Source organism: Python bivittatus, unplaced genomic scaffold, assembly GCF_059951505.1.
Source record: "Python bivittatus isolate LINGU-HERP-01145 unplaced genomic scaffold, Pbiv_v1 ctg000670_np1212, whole genome shotgun sequence".
Taxonomy (NCBI): domain Eukaryota; kingdom Metazoa; phylum Chordata; class Lepidosauria; order Squamata; family Pythonidae; genus Python; species Python bivittatus.
In genome coordinates this window covers 8490212-8503738 of record NW_028277094.1, presented here as the reverse complement: position 1 = coordinate 8503738, position 13527 = coordinate 8490212, and the positions used below count along the sequence as shown (strand labels likewise).

The following is a 13527-nucleotide window of genomic DNA, read 5'->3' as shown; positions in this document are numbered from 1 at the left end:
AAACCTCTTGTAACAAAACGGTCTAGGACAAAAGAAATCCTCCTCATGGATTAACATGGCGGTCTGGTTCACAAAACATCCTTATCTTGTAATGAAAAGCCAACTTTTGATTCTTACTTAATCATTGTGGCTTGTTAACTACGGTTTGTGATTTAGTGCCTGGACCCGCCATGGCACCTGGGCACTCCTGCCAAGTTCTTGATCTACCTAGTTTTATTGATGTTCCTTCAATTAAATTAAAACGAAAAATAAAAAAAAGAGGAAAGGTCACTAGCACCAGCCTCAGGTATAACCTGCATTTTCAACACCTCTCAGCCTGAAATAGACCTTAGAAAATAAAAATACGTGGTTGCAGCTTTGTCTTCCAACACATGGATATTTAGTGATTGGCCACAAGCACCCGGGCAACCATTTTGTGAGAGTGCCTACAATATGCTCTCAACATTTTAAGCGTGACCATCGGCCCCTACAGGTTGAGACCCCTGTGCGTTGTGTGGAACAGCCATTTGGACGTACGTTTTCTTAGGAAATGGTTCTACTGATTTTCAGTAAGCTTTACTTCTAGAAAAGGGAATGTAAGCGGGTAGCTTTCTAGAAACCATAAGGCAAAATAAAAATGACCTGCATTTTGAATGCTTCTTGATCGCCCAAGGATCAGTGTTGCTAATTTTGGACAGAATGTCTTGGAACATACAATGCAGTAGAACAGGGGTCTCTCCACAACTCCCGCCCTGGGAGGGAGGGCAGGTCTCAGAGGTAGCATGTGAAGATGGGTGTGGTCCTCAGGCTGGGGGGACCCAGACCCCAAGGCAGAAGGCTGCACGGGATCCTCAAATGCCCTTGACTTCAGCTCTCGCCGCCTTCCACAAACTCCCACCAAAGGGTTGAATGTGAAAGAACGGAGGAAATACTCACTCTGCGAGGAATCGTTATACTAACTGCATTGTATTAACTTTAATTAAATTTAAATGCGAATCCAAATAAACGAAATGCAGCTTTTATCTTGGCCTCGCCTCACTCCTCGTCCGAGGAGAGCCTTCAATCTGCAAACGAGCTGCACTTTCCTGTCCTGATTTTACACCTTCAGTGCAAACACCTCTTTTGAATCAGGCTCCGAAAGAACGGTGGCTTTTAATGAGACATTTATTGCCCGCTTAATTACTTTGTATCTTTGCCTGGATTATTTTCAGTCTGCTGTGTTGATGTTTTTCTCGTAATTTTTTTTTTACCTGAAGTTTACCAAACAGGCTGATAGATGCTTTGCAGGCATGTTTTTCTTTAGCTAAAATATTTTAAAGAGCGTGGCCGGATGCCAGCAAGGACAAGGGTTTCTGGAAGCAAGGTGCAGCTGTAAGGTTGTCTCTTCCACACAACTATTAGGCGCAAGAGCTGTTGTTTTGTTCTGCGAGCCTCATCCTGTTTCACAATGAAGCAGCCATGCTGACCTCCCTTTAAAGTGCTTTTATGGATCACAGTATAGCAAAACAGCCTTTGTTGTGCTGAACAATGGAAAATAGGTGACGGATCATTTTCCCTGCATCTCCTGAGCACATGTAGTTTTAGACTGCAGTGGCCTGGTCCAGTGTTTCGCAACCTTGGTAACTTTCAGCCGGGGGGGGGGGGGGACTTCAACTCCCAGAATTCCCTGGCCAGCATGCTGGCCAGGGAATTCTGGGCGTTGAGGTCCATACGTCTTAAAGTGGCCCAGTTTGAAAACCATTGGTTTAGCCTGTTTCTAGAATCCACATTTTTAAAAATTAAGTGGGGACTTCGCTTTTAATTAACCATGTCCTAAATAAGGTTCCATGTAAACAGAAGCACCATCAGAAGAGGATGCAAAGGAGGTGCATTAGCACTGATGGAAAAAGCAGGTTTGTGGGTTCCTCCTATTCCCAAAAGGGGATGGGAGGTTTCCTTTGCTCTGGAAGCTGCTCTTACCGCACCAGCCCCTTGCGGAGAGGCACCGGACGAGCGTGCCCTTTGCACCAGCCCCGGAGAACTAGTTCTTCCCTTTGTTTCAGGTTGGAGCCCTGACTTTAACCCTAGACTGATGGCTGGCCTTATTTCGGTTCGGCAAAGGGGAGCGGGCGTGGGAATTTTTCATTCGGGAGGCCTGCCTTATTTTCTGGGGAGAGGGCCTCAGCGCATGATGCCGACGGACCCGACGACGCTCAGAGGCGCTCAGTCCCCGACAGAAGCCGTCGAGTCGAAACCCGAGCGGCGGACAAACCGCGGGCGACCTGGCAGGGGCCGCTGCCGCGCCGCTCGCCCGGGGAGAGGCGAGAGACGAGCCGGTCGGGGCGGCGGCGCAGCGCCAGGCGAGAAAGCGGGCGGCCGCGACCTCAGTCCGCCGCGGGGCGACCTTGGCCCAGGCCCTCCGGCTCAGCCCGCGAAGGCGGCGGCGGCGGCGGCGGCGAGCGCTTCCGAAATCTCGCCGGGAGCACTGCGGGGCTGGGCCCGACGTCGCGCACGCCGCCCACCCGCCAACACGCAGACAGGAACTTTCGGAGGGCGGGGAGGGGGCACAGAGGACGGCCCGGTCCGGTCCGGAGCCGCTCCGACCCGGGTCTGAACGCCTGCAGGCGCGGGGGCGTCAGTCCGGATCCGCGGACTGCTCCGAGGCGCCCGCTGTGCCCAGGGCGCACGGCCCGCCTGCCCTGCCCCGCAGGGCTTCCCGGCGGCAGGCGGCGGGGCGGAGAGCCCCTCCGCGGAGACGCAGACTCCGCGCGCGCTCCTGCCTCCCCGGCGCGCCGCCCCGCTCTCGCCTCCCGCTCGGCCGGCTCGATTCGGGAGCTGACCTACTTTCCGCGCCAGCCTCTCCAGCGCGCCCTGCAGCGGGCGCGCGCCAGCCCGGAGGCGCGCCCGGCCTCCCTCCCTGCCTCCCTCCCCCCCGGGTGAGAAGCGGCGCCCCCGCCCCCTCCGAGGCTGCCCCCCGCCCGAGACGGCGTCTCCTCCTCCCCCTCCCCCTCCTCCTCCTCCCCCCCGCGCGGGCGGCTCCGGCCGGGGCCGCCCGGCCCGCCTCCGCTCCCGAAGGCGCCCGGCTCTCCGGCGGCCCCCAGCCGCGCCCCCCCGCCGCGGGGGGCGAGGCGCCGGGTGCCGAAGATGCGGCGGCGCGGTGCGGCGCGGCTCGGGCCGGCGCGCGCCCGGCTCCCGCTGACCCCGCCGGGGCGCGCGCGCGCCCGACCGCCCTCCCGCGCGGGCGGGGATGCCGAGGGAGGCCGGGCTAACTGCAGCCGCGGCTCGGCGAGTTACACAACGCGTCGGGGCAGAGCGCGCTGCCCGCGCGAGTTTCCCAACTCCGTCGCGGCTCCGCGCTCCCTGCCGGCGGTGCCCGGGCATCTCTCGCCGCTGCCCTTCCCGGACGGTCTCAGTGCTCCGGTGCTTTTTCGTCCTCTCTCTTTTTTATCCTCCTCTTTTGTCGTTCGGAGTTTTTGTTGTTTGTTTGTCCGGCGTTGTTTGGCTTGCCTCGCGGGGAAGCCGGAGGGAACCCAAAGATGACCCGGCTGGCTTTATGGGCGCTCGGCTCGGCATCGGAGGCTCCTGCTGTCGGTGGCCCGTCTCCGTAAGAAGAGGAGAAGCTCGGTAAGGTCTGGCTGGCAGCGCCGGGGCGGTGTGCTTGGCAGGTCGGTGCTTCGCCCTCCGCCCCCGCCGGCCCCATCGTCACCCCCGGCGTGGTGGCCAGGGGCGTTGGGCACCGCTCTGCTGGCGCTGGGAGCAAGTGGCAGATGCCAGGACAGGGACTTTGGCACTGCGCTTCTTTGCGAGCAGGTGGCAGCGGAAGCATTTGGGGCTGCTTTTGTAAAAACAAAAAACCTCACTCGGGCGTAAGGTGATTCCTGACACCCTTAATGCTTTATGGTAGCTGTTTTCCTCTTGGATAATTACAGTACCTCTCGGGAATAACTTATTGGCAGGAAAGCAAATATATGTATTTAGTGCTTCGATGGCGAAGCTTTCAGCCCTTTCCTCACCAAAAGAAAGCTGGGTGATTTCAAGGGACGTGTTGCCTAAAGAGTCCAGAAATAACCCAATTCTTAACTCACCCAGCTGTCCGAATCAGAAGTCAAGAACAGCGTAAGGCACCCAGGACGGATAACGGGGGTTCTTTCCCAGGTGGATTCTCATCCTGGATCTGATCTGGACCTCGAAACAGAAGCATTCCAAGGGAGTTAGTTGCTCCCCCAGGATGTGCTTCCTTAGAGTTTTGTATAAGCAAATGGGAAAGTAATTCTGGCTCTCAGGGGACGTTGGAGACCATGAAAGATCTTGAAAGGGTTCTTTGGATCCTTCTGTGCCTCCTTTGGTGTAAAACTGATTTGCTTTGGGCTGAGATAGATCTGGGGCCAGGGTGACAGAAAGAAGTTCATTAGGAACATTCTGTTGCAACAGTTTGAGCTACCTTTCCTATAAAGTTAGACGCTGGGATAAAAAGTTACTCCTCCCACCCTCATTTTGCAGCCTGTTTATGAGCGCCAAACCAAGCTTTAAATAGGTGTCATCATTCCATCTGGCAGAGAAACTGGTCGGGAGAACGCTGCGGGCATTGATTGAACCTGATAGATCTCTGATTATTGGCTGACCAAAATTGTCAATTGATTGTTTTTTTCTGGGTGGTGTTCGGAGTGTACGATGAAGCTGTTCCCAGGTGACTCACGGGGTGTCATAACTACCATCTGCCAGAGCACCCATCCTTTCAGACTGTCAGATCGAGAGCTGCCAGGGTTCCAGTTTTGCCAGTCTTAAGGCATGATGTGTGGGGAAGAAGGGCCTGGAGGGAATTGCAAGGGGGAACATGTTTTGGTAGGCCCACCAAAGCACACACAGGAGTACTCCTTTTGCTTGGACGCCCCCTTCCCCCATGGCAAAATTGTGTTTTGGAAGTTATTGGCGAGCCTACCTAATGGAACCGTGTCTGGATAAATTACAGGGACTTTAAACCGTCCTACAAACGGTACAGTCTGCTAAGAAGGGAGAGTTATTTATTACATGGACTTTATTTTGCCTTGTGCAGGGAGAGCAGCATTGATCTAATTAATGAGACAAAATGTTCCATTTGTTCAGACTTTGAAATGTCAGAAGTCCACCTGTTTGTTTTGTTTGACAACCCTAAAAACAGTCCTTGTATACCTGCAGCAGCTGGTCCTAATTTATGAGATTATTTTCACACATTTTTGGGGTTTATGATAGGGTCATCCCTGGATTAGCGATACCCTAATTTTATGAATGTTAATTGCTTTGCTCTGATGAATTTGAACTAGTTAAATCTGGATGGATTTACATATGGGAAAATAAGTTCTAATGCCAACCCCAACCTCCTCCCCCCAACACACACACTTTACTTGTGTTTAGATGATGCATAAATGTTTCACAGCAGGCACTCTTTCAGGAGAGGCATTTCATCCTGTGTGCAGCAGAAAAGAAAATGTCAGTGCCTCTTCAAACAGGAAGACTAGAAAATTGTACTACAAAAACTGTTCATTAGCATGTTTTTACATACATTTTTCATATTTTTTCCTAGCATTTTAATTAAACATTTTTTAAATCTCTACTGCCTAGCTAATTTTTTATTCAGTTAAAAAGCTGATTAATCTACCAGTTAATTAACTAACTATAATCTTCTACATGTTTACTTGGTTGTAGGAAACCCGGTAGATTCTGTTAAAAGTAAACTATATTGAACTCAGTTGGGCTTACATCAAAGCAGGTAGACCTATGGTAGAAAAGCTGCAGATTTAGATTTTAGCTTTAGAGTAGTTGTTTTTTAAAATCTAACAGTAAAATCGGTGTAAACAAGTTTCATACAAAGCCATGGGGGAAAAAACTGCATTGATTTTTTTTTTTTTTTACATTATACAAGGAACAAACTTCTTTTTTCCATTGAAAGATTGCAAAATCGTTTTGGTGATCTACACGGACGGGTTGTGTTTTGAAAATCTGTAGTGTTTAATACTTATTCTTTATGGATAAGTAATAAATGCACCATCAGTGCACAGTATATGGAACTTTGCCAGATAGAAGAAGATAACAGGAAGAGCTGAATTATAAGCATATTGGATAACTTAAATAGAAGCAAATGTATGATGTTAAGGCAGACATAATGGATGTTCAGCAGGTCATTAAAAAGTCCTCTCTTTTGTTTGGCTAAAGAAGATATTTGGGTAAGAACTTTAGCAGAAGAATTTCAAAACGCAAGCAGGCTGATACAGGTAGCAAATGTTACTTCAGATATCCTTAGCTTTTTAGGATTTTGAAAGAAGGACCCACACCCTCCATTGTTCATGTGATTTGAACCAATCTGGCTACGCTGTGTCGTGGACTTCTGCTTCAGTGGGGTTATCAAGCCATCTGTATAATGCTTTACAGCATAGGTGGGCATCCTGTGGGTGTCAGACAGCCCAATGTTCTGCAGAATTGCACTGCTAAAATTCTGCCACTCTATAGAGATGAAAAATTAAGGTGTACATAAACATGTAGACACTGGCTTGATTCCTTGGGACTGTATCTACGAAGCCTTCTTGGTAGAGTTTCAACAATGGTTTGATATAATTCTCCTCTGGATTCATTTTTTTAAACATTCCCAGTCTAGCCAGCAGCTCTGGCATTCCCAGTTGGACCCCATCCAAATATTAACTAGAGCCAACCCTGCTTAGTTCTTGAGATCATCCAAGGTCAGCTCGATATTGCCACCCCCTGAGGCTAGGACAGACTTAGATCTGGGTCACTTAAAAAAAGATCAACAAAACAACAACCCCCAGCCATATTTATTATTGTGGCCAATTATCCCCCCTACCCTTTTCCAGGTCTCCCAAAATAAAGATGCCTTCTGGAAGCCACAAAATTGCTTGGAGTTTCCAGAGTTTGGTGATTGTTCCGGGACACCGACCATCTGGCCACAATCATAACTGGTGACCAGCAGATGTTGGTAAAAGACATTGCTAAATCAGAACCATCTGCAGGGAAGGTGGTAAAAAAAGTTTTGGTGGTAGCCTTGACTGTACAAAGGCGTACCCCTTTCAGTGTGCACCAGGACACCCATAAAAATGGACAGGGCTTTGATGGTTGCAGCCACCATCTTGATTTTGTGACACTCTCCCATGGATGTCCCTGAGATCATTTCAGCCCTCTACTTATAAAGCTGTTAGATCTGAGCTCACCACCAAAAGCTGAGAAGATCAGCTTCTTTCCCTTGTACCCAAGTAATAAGTCAATCTATTATACCAATGTTCCTCAACCTTGGGAACTTTAAGAGGTGTGGACTTCAACTCCCAGAATTCCCCAGCCAACCTCTTAGGAGGTGCCCCAAATTCTGTACTGAAGGTGGCTTACTTTACGGTTCAATTTTTCCTCTTCTAAGCTCATGATTATTTAACGTGCCCTACTGGATACATGAAGTAATGCAGAGTAGTGGTTGTAAAGCTCAGCTTCTTGTTAGAGAGACACGATTGTCAACAAACAGGGTTTTATAGCAGAGTGTCACAGGCACAGAACAGTGCTTGGCAGTCTTCCCTTTACATGTTGAAAATTTGGAAATCTACTCTCAGTCAGATAAAACGAGGTTGAAGAGATGGACTTGGTGTGGAATAGAGAATCTCGTGTTTCTATGAGATAGCAGCATTACTCCCTCTGATTGGAGTAATCAACTTCAACTCCCTCTGATTGGAGACCCTGAAAGGGATGGTCTTGCTAAAAATTTTCTGCATTGAAGGAGAGTTTTCTCCCCACCTTTGTAGAGGAGAATTTGGTCCTGTTTTCTCAAACTCTTCTGAAATGGCATGGTCTCAACCTAGATGTATTCCTTCTCTGTGCAGGAACAATAACTTTTACAATAGCTTTATACTCTAAGGCAGTGTTTCTCAACCTTGGCCACTTGAAGATGTGTGGACTTCAACTCCCAGAATTCCCCAGCCAGCGGCTAGGGAATTCTGGGAGTTGAAGTCCACACATCTTTAACTGGCCAAGGTTGAGAAACACTGCTCTAAAGCATCAACTTGGGAGCTACTATATAGGCAGATGCAAAAGTTGGGAAAATCTTGAATTGCGCTTTTTTACATTCTGTACTTAATTGTACTGGTGTAACCTCAAAAAATATGGCTTGTGGCTTTAGTTTTGGGTGAGGGAAGAGTCCTCCAACAGGTATTGCTTACCTCTCTTGATTCTTTGCATACAGAGCTTTGCAGAAGTGTTTTGTGGAAGAAGCAAATGTTGGTTTTGCCTCGCTTTGGCGATTCCTGTTTGAAAGAGAAATAAATGTGTGCAGGATTCTCTCTTAAGCACTAGATAATATTCAGCAGTCTAAACCTCTAAAGCAACCTTAAAAATGCCTCTTCTCCTGAACATTTATACTCAATGCATCTTTACAGCTTAAGAATTATGGAAAATGTAGCTCCAGTACATAAAGAAGGTGAAAGAGGAAAGATGTATTAGAGGAAGTATTTGCAATTGTGTTTTTAATCTGTTGATAAATTCATTCTTTCAACCTTTGGTGTAGTAAATTTCAGACAGGTTTTCAGTATTAAAGCCACGCATGAATAACTATCAAAATACCTGTTCCTTTATAAGGGGATGTTCATTAAAGTCTTGGGCAACTAAATTGCTTCGTTCCAGTGCCTAAAACTTTGGAAGACAGTTTTCTGGGTGAAACTGAAGAAATAGCCATCCCTGGGTGCCATCCTCTTGATTTATGGAAGTGGGCATTGGGAAAAGGACCTCTAAAAATGGTTGAAGGCAGGTTTTTATGAGAACAAGTAATCGTTTAACTTCAGAAGTCAAAAGCAATTCTTTGAATGATGCCTCCAAACACCAGGAATGTTCCCAAGGAATTGAACACCATGCTTTGCAGATGCCAACAGGACATTTTCTCCTGTGGGCTTGTTTGATTTTTGCATAGCGTGTTATTTACTGATTTGATTAATATTCTACCTTTCATTCAGGACCCCAAGGCAACGTATATAACACTCCCTCCTTCAATTTGGGCCTGCAACACCAACCCTTATAGTAGATTGAGCTGAGAGAGAACGACTGGCTGAAAGTCACCCATTGAACATCTGGAGCTAAAGCTGGTCTCCCTAGTGCCAAACCAACCCCTTAACCACTGCCCCACTCTGGCTCTCTTTTGTAGAGTGTAAACTTAGCCAATTGCATTAAAAAGAAAGGAAAGAAATGTGGCTTAGTGTGTGAACCTATTTTACATGTAGTTCCGTGCAAAGATGACTCTACTCTGTTTAATCCTATTAGGCTTTATGGAATGAAGTGTGCCTAGACTTGCTTTTCCTTTGTGGCAGAGGAAGTACGCTCTGTTTTCTCCCCAATGAGGAACTAGGGCATTTTTCTCCCAGTAGTTAAATCTAGCAGATCAGAGCTGGGGAATTTGTGGCTGTCTATAAGTTGCTAGATAAACTCCCGAAGAGGTTGGGGTGTTTGTCTAGCAACGGATAAACAGCTACCCGGTTCCCCGGCTCTGATCTAGTCCATGCTGGCTGGATTTGCCAGGTGTTGTGGGTCATCAACATCTGGAGGGCAACAGATTCCCTACCGTGATATTTGTAGAAAGCAGAAGTGCTTCCTATATTAACTACATGAGAGGTTTGGCACTCTTTTATTTTTGGTTTTATTATGCCTCTGTGCGCGATGCTTCTACCAGATTGAGAGATGAGAAGTGTTACTCATTCCACCTCTAGCGCAGATAATTTCCTGGAAGAAAAGAACAAGGAGTGAACCTACGAAAGATGCAAGGTGCCAAAATCTGTAATGAGTTCTCAACTGGCGAATGTTTAGGAACTGTATATATAGATTATGCAACGCCTCCTCTTTTTGCTAGAAAACGAAAACAACTTGAAATTGTTAGCCCGAAGCCCAGATTTGACACATGATAACCAGTCCTTTACACAGAATTTGAAATACTTGGAAAGAGCTTTGCCAAAAGAGAATGTTACAAAAGAAGTCTAATTTTCTTACCTCCAGAAAGCTATTGGGTGAACTTTATTTGTTTTGCTCCTGCTTGTCAGCTGCCTCCCGTTTTCCTTTTTAAAAAAGGGTCTTCTTAGAAAATGCAATCATCACTAACCCTTTGGATGGCGTAGGGACTACCTGGGGTCAGCATTTGCAGTTGCCTAAAAAGAAAATCCTTCTATTTCGTAAGGAGCAAGCAGTGAAATGCTGTCCTCATTATTTTCACCATTGATTCAAAGCCACAACTATTTCTTTTTTAATCATTCCTGGGAAATAGATCTGAGTCACCCTGAATCAGACTGTGCCAAGTTAATGCGCAGACCACTGTTAAATCAAAATTCTTCTTGGAAATTCTGTGAACCAAGTCAGTCATCAACATCTGGAGTGAGGGAAGCATCAGATTCCCCACCTTGACATTTGCAAAATATTAAACGGCTTCACATGTTACCTATATGCTGATTGAGGCACTCCAGAGATGCCTTGCCTATTATGTCTAATCAGAGAGTGCTGCACTGATAGTTTCATCTCCAGATGTTTAATCCGTTGGCTCAATATATCTGTGAGTTAATATACGTACCGCTGAAATTCAGTGCCTGGGCAGCTTTATTTGCCGCATTACAGAAAAAAAGGGGCCTTAAATGTCTGAGTCGGCTTAGTACCCCCGAATCTCCGAAATGAAAATGAAATGAGGTAGATGACGCAGGCTGAACGGGGCTTCTGAAATTCTTTTCAGTGTTTTTACCAGCCGTGGCATTAGGAAGCCTCTGTCTTTTCTTCTGTGTGTCAAAGAAACGTGCTGCATCTGTTTGTGTGTTTTTGCTGTCCCCTAAAGTTGCGTCTCTGTGTCACTGTGTGTCTGTGCACACTGGGAAACAGTGGACAGGTGCGTGCATTTTGCTCTGGGTCACCTGACCGAAAGAGAGGAAGGATGGGCCTTAGAAAGGAACAGTCACCAATATTCAAAGCTGTTGCCCACCTGCCTGTCTCATGGAGACATACCGGGGATATTTTTTGGGGTGTGTGTGTCTGGATCTGTCCTAATTTTTAATCCTATCTTTCTTTTTGCAGCTTCTCCCCCTCCCCCCCAACAACACCCCCCCCCCCAAATGTCGGTTTTTTGTTCGTTTTTTTGGAGACATTGTGATGACACACAGATCTCTTTGCCATGATTTCCTTTGGGTTAGAAAGAAGAACATCCACCATCTGTCCATTGGCACTGTGACACAACCTTACTTCTCCAGCTGTTGGGATGGGGGGCTAGGTCACTCTTGTCCACCAGAAAAATGTCCACTCCTAGATTAGAAGGCACCCTCTACAGGCCTGAGCTCCATAGGGACTATCTTTTAAATGCTCCCTTTTGAATTGTTACATGCATTGCCAACCTCGGAATGACTAAAACTCAGCAGGTAACACAGGTGTTACCTGTTCTACCACTGCCAACCTGGAAGGGAAGAAGGAACTGTTTATTGCAATGATACATTGATTGGCATTGCTGTTTTTCTTCTGTGAGCCATTTGGGACACGTTTGTGTGGGAAAGTATTGCCTTGAAGAGCAATAATGCTAAAAGGTGATAGAACCGTCTGTGAGGAGCAAACTGGACCAAGCAACCATTCCAGAGATCAAAAGTCTTGTTGAATCATGACTTGCTAGACTGTATGGCCTATTGTTCCCCAACTTGGTCATGCTCCAAAGATACCGACTTCAACCTCCATATTGCTGAGAAGTATGGAGAATGAAATCCATCCATCTTGAGGGTGCCCCCATATTGGGGAAGATTAATAGAGCCAGTTGATAACTAAACTGATTCATTTGAGAAGAGTTTTTGAAGCAGCTGCTGAGACTGTTTCTTGACATGGCTGGTTACCTGCTGTCTGTAGATATGGCTGTCCTAGTTTCTGGTGCTACATATGTTTTGGGAAGTAGAAGTAAATGAAGGGAAGTTCCTGCTCATGTTGTCTCAGTGGCTAAAATGTAGGCCAGATGAAAACAACTTAGTGTTTTTATAATATTTTGGGGTTCAGATCCCGGTCAGTGTGAGCAAGGACAAGGAATTGTGGGAGTTGTAGTCCAAAGCATCTGGAATGCCCCTGGTTGCCTATCTCCAATTTAGTTAGATTCCATCTTCTGCAGTTAAGCTGTTAGTGTATTTGCGCAACCTGTGTTTAAAACACATGTCATTCAGATGAATCTATCCTGTTACATTTTTAAAATTTTAATGCCAAATGCTGATATTATCACATAGGGAAGAAGTGAATATGTAAATAACTTACCTGTTTTCAACCTAACTGTTAAAACATTGGGAGTGATATTCCACAACAAAAGAGAATAGTTGAATTTTATTTATGACTGTACAAGGAAGAACTCTGGGCCAGGCTAAGGTAGATAATTGTTTGTGGCTTTGATGTTCAAGGTGACATATATTCATGCTTTGAAGTCAGCTACATTTTCTATAACAGCATTCAACTTTGTGTATGTGTGTGGTTTATCCAGCTCTGCTCCTCTTAAAATGTTTGATTATAAGTTCAGTTAACTTATAAAAGCTTCCCAACTTTTCCTACTGTGTATAATGTCAACTGATCAATTTAAACAAGCCACATGAGTGTTATAAACCAATTACAGTTTATATCAACCAGAGTATGTCAGGCTGGGTAACCCGACAACCCATAATTAACTTTGAAAAGCAGCAAAATATTCTAAACAACGCCCATCAGTGGAAAAAGTGGGAGGAGATTAGCTTGGTCACTGTTGTTAATGTTCTTCCAACATTCAGGAAGTTGTTACCTCCTACCATCAAGACAATAACTGTGTTTGCATATTGTGCTAAGGAAAGAGTGCTGCTTTTCTTGACCTGAGATTCTCAGATGTTGGACAGCATGTGGAGGGTTTCATTCCAGACTGGAGTTGATTAGGGCTTGATTTTGTAGCCCCTGGGTTACTTCTGGGACCACCTATCTCCAGTTGAATCTGCCCATCCCTCAAGATCCAACAACGGTAGGATGCTCTAGGTTTCCTCTACAAAACAGTGTCATCTGGTGGGACCTAGGAGGTGTATCTTCTCTGTTGCACTGCCTGGAACAACTTACTTGCCAAGATTCAGATGCCCTGACCCGGCTGCCTTTTTGTAAAGTCACGAAGACCTGGCTTTTCCCATGGGCATTGGGCCAGGGTGGTGGACGAGCCCATCTGTATTGGTTTGATACTGAATTATTGTAGGCTGGCCTTGATTGCATCATACTTCTTGGTTGTTTTATCTGTTGCTTTTTGTATTTGATTTTAATCTTATGTTAGCCTCCCAGAATCTCAATTTGCGAGTTAGGTAGCCATATATATTGATTAAATGAATAAATAAATGTTGCTTCTTGAATTAACCTACCCCTTCCCCCAATTAAAAAGTAGAGTACATATTTTTGGTGCCACCCTTCTAGGAGGCAAGAAAGGGAGTGCTGAAGAACTGTCTTTTTCACTTGCTTATGCTAAAGCATAATGTTCTATGTTTGGTTGTACTTAAGCATCAACACATATTATGACTTGCAAGAAACTATGGCTAGTAACTGATGTGGCAGGTCCCTATGTCCCTA

General features: G+C 46.3%; 1 protein-coding gene across 2 annotated transcripts in view; it reads left to right on the top strand.

Moving 5' to 3' along the window:
• LOC103047959 (neuronal PAS domain-containing protein 2-like) overlaps positions 1-13527 on the top strand; it is an 89674-nt gene that overhangs the window by 24200 nt on the left and 51947 nt on the right. Inside the window, exon 1 of one of the 2 annotated variants that reach the window (XM_088151692.1) lies at positions 3534-3582. The exons of the other annotated variant lie outside the window; for it this stretch is intronic. The gene's annotated coding sequence lies outside the window, so the exon portion shown is untranslated. Of the gene's footprint in view, positions 1-3533; positions 3583-13527 lie in introns of those variants that run through there. 2 annotated transcript variants of the gene reach the window in all.